This window comes from Dipodomys merriami, unplaced genomic scaffold (genome assembly GCF_024711535.1).
Source record: "Dipodomys merriami isolate MVZ:Mamm:240054 unplaced genomic scaffold, mDipMer1.0.p SCAF_977, whole genome shotgun sequence".
NCBI classification, from domain to species: Eukaryota; Metazoa; Chordata; class Mammalia; order Rodentia; family Heteromyidae; genus Dipodomys; species Dipodomys merriami.
This window is the reverse complement of record NW_027206598.1, coordinates 179,546-183,109: the sequence shown is the minus strand read 5'-3', so window position 1 is coordinate 183,109 and position 3,564 is coordinate 179,546. Positions and strand designations below refer to the sequence as shown.

The window sequence follows — 3,564 nt, the reverse complement described above, 5'->3', positions numbered from 1 at the left end:
TTTAGCATATATAAGCAAATTCCCAAAATTAAATATATTTAAACCATTAAAACTTTTAACAAAACTTAACACTTGCTGCAGTGTTCATTATGACAGGTGCCTTGTATAGAATAATTTAATTCCTCCTCCTACACATCTCTTGAACAACAAATATCTGGAATTATTTTGTTTTTGACATGTCAATCTTGATTTTAGTCTTAAATGTGTGCTTATTTAAGAAGTACATGGTTCTAAAATTTCATGAAATTTCTTTTAAACTTACTTTTTGTTGAATTGTCTAGTTTAAGAAATTCAATTACATTTTATATATAAAACATGTTCTATGTTCCATTCAGCATCACTTACTCTAACATTGGAACTATACAGAGAAGATTTGAATGACCCCTGTGCAAGGATTGCAGGCAAATTCCTGTACCATTACCTACTTTCACAACAACAGATGCTGGAGGGGATGTGGCCACAAGTTAACTGTACTGCACTCTTGGTGGGAGTGTCAACTTGTTCAACCACTTTGGAAAGTAGTATGGAGGTTCCTCAAAAGACTTCACATAGAACTCCCCTATGACACAGCAATCCCACTTTTGAGCATTTACCCAAAAGATCACAAACAAGACGGTACTAAAACTGCCATCACAATTATATTTATTGCAGCATTGTTTAAGATAGCTATGATATAGGACCAACCCCAATGCCCTTCATCAGATAAATAGATCAAGAACATGTGCTATTTATACCAATGAAATTCTATGCCTCCATGAGAAAGTATGGCATGACCCAATTTGTTAGAAAATGGAAAGACTTGGAAAAAAATTATTAAGTGATGTAAGCCAAGTCCAAAGAAACATAGGTCACAGGGTTTCCCTAATTTTTAATAACTAATATAACTGGGATAAGCAGAAAAGGTCAAAATCTATGCACATATGACCAGATAAGATGTTGTTAAGGGAAATGAACCCCCAAATAGGAACACAACTGTTTTTTTTTCTTTCTTGCTATTGTTCTAACGTACTTATAACAGGCTATGTGATTTTTTTTGTTTCTTTATATGTTCCTCCCCCATGCTATAACCCCTGTTTTCACTGTATTTGAATTTTGTGTGCCCACCTCTTGTATATACGCTCCTGTAATTTGGGGGAGGGGAAGGAAAAAAGCAAAATGCTGAAATAGGGATTCAGGTTGACCCATTGTAACAATGAGATGCACAAGACACTATGTTGAAAACTGAACTTTACAATTTAGGCAGGGGAAGTGGGGAGGGGCGTGTACTTGTAGAGGTGGGAGGGAAAGGACGGTAGAGGGAAAATAAAGGAGGAGGTAACAATGCTTGTTAGGAAATGTACTCATTACTTGCTCATGTAAATGTGACCTCTCTGTACAGTATTTTTAAAATAAAAAAAACATATGAAAATGTTCTGAGATGAAAGAGTTTATTTCCTTTATTTTACTCATATAATATGGTTAACAAAGAAATTAATGCGAAACACTGATATGAAGGTATTTTGAATGAATATGTGTGTGTGCACGTGCACGTGTTCTCATGCACTTGCATGTATGTTGGTATGCTCACAGTTTGAAAAAAGGGCGTCAAAGTCTTGCTAGGCCTGCTCTCTAGATTGGTGAGCTACTATATGAGCTACATCTCCATTCCTGGCCCTTTGCTAACATTAAAATTTTTGAAAAATTATCTCATGAATTTATTTTGTCCTGATTGGCTTCCACTGTTATCCACGTATCTCTGGCTCCTGAGTAAATATGCCAAGTAGTTAGGATTACAGGTGTGACCAACCAGCACAAGGCTTTCAGAATAATTTTAAAAGTGGAAGAAAGTTTACTTCACGGGGGCTTGTTTTATCATCTCCTACTTATAAAGCACTTTGGAGTGATTATTTGTGATTTGTTATTGTTTTTTAGATTCTTAAGAAAGTAAGTGATGATATTTAAAATTTAGTACTTTTTAAAATGGAACCTGGAAAAATGGGACAGAATATATTTGTCTCTCTTATAAGCTCAGCTCTGTGCATGATAACCCAATATCACCAACACAGTCTGTGTTGAAGACAAAAGGTAACAGAAAATAATCACCATGGCCAATAATTGTTATGGTATTATTTCTTGGACAATATGAACCTTGAATAGAGAGTGTAAGAGAATGGAAAGATTTTACCTACCTTTTGTGTATTGCTGAAAGACTTTTGGAAACTTTGACTCATTTCCTTCCTCACAGTGTGTGCTTGGACCATGCACTTATTGACTTTAATTACAATTTTTCCCAACACTAAAATGTCAATAACATTAGCATTATAGAAAATGTTATCTTAAGAATTAAGGAAAATAAAACTTGTGAAATACTTAACATAAACTTCCATGAATGAGTTTTGAGTTTAGTCAGCAGTTTTTTTAAAATACTAAAAAGAATGCGAAAAGTATTACAGAAATCATTGCATATAGTGAGCAAACAGAAGTAATGTTATCTATTGACCAAGCTCTTCTTCCAAGGAAGCCAGGTGGATTATTTCTCATGCTGTAAATCAAACTTGTTATCTTATGTCTTGATAGTGTAAAAATATCAGGACAAAATAATGAAGGAATGTTGTAGACTGAGGTGAAGTCCATATGAAAATGTGCAAAACTGATAAAACATAAAAGTATCTGAGCATTATATTGTGTTTTACATCATTTAAGTTACATTCCAAAGTTAAGAAAGACCTACGAGAATGGATTCTCTTTTTGATGTCCTATCATAGGTCCTTGGATGAACTCTTTCCTCATTCTTGTAAAGACATCATCAGATGAGGGGAACTATATTATTTTTTGTTTGCTTCTGTACATTTATTCTTCATTTGAAATCTGAACTACTTGAGACTGAAAGAAAACAAGGAAATTAGACACGCAGTCTTTGGAAAGAACAATCAATGTGAAATAAATAAAATGCATACAACCTTGTAAAAGGTCTGACTAAAGTGAGTTATATAGTCTCAAGCATAAACAGAAAATGATTAAGCAATATCATGTTATTTAAAATGGAAAATGTTAGGAGTTGCTTAATATTGTTCCTTTATAATACCTTGAATTAATTATTGATTTTGTATAGAAAGATTAAAGATGAGATTAAAAAGAAACTTGATTAAAAGTGGACAAAAGTTCTGAATAGACATGCTCTCCTTAAACCCTGAAAAATTCCAGTGGGTTTACAAAGTTCCTTAATACCACTTCTATGCTGGTTTAATTCTTTTTGAGCAGAAGTCATTAGAGAAATGTAATTCAAACTTACTATGATACTACTTCATAATTATTGTAACTTTTATCAAAAAAATCAAAGGAATCCGGTGTGGTGGTAAAGGCTTTTAATTCCAAGCATATAGGAGGTTGGATTTAAGTCTAAGGCCAGTCTGGAGTACTGAAGATAATAAAAACCTGCCCTTTTTAACCTTTTAATAAAGGTAATAATGCTGAGAGTGTGGAGAAAAGGAAATTTTCTACACATTTCAACAAAATGCAGGTTAGTATTCTCCTTGTAGAAAGTAATATCCAGCTTTCTAAAGAACTCCAATGTTGAAATATCAT

At 33.4% G+C, this 3,564-nt stretch overlaps 1 non-coding gene across 1 annotated transcript; it reads left to right on the top strand.

Annotated features, from left to right (window-relative positions):
* The first annotated feature begins 322 nt into the window (after positions 1-322).
* On the top strand, positions 323-429 carry LOC138822021 (U6 spliceosomal RNA). The gene has a single exon (XR_011370298.1). It is a non-coding gene; the product is annotated as a U6 spliceosomal RNA (small nuclear RNA).
* The last annotated feature ends 3,135 nt before the right edge of the window (positions 430-3,564 follow it).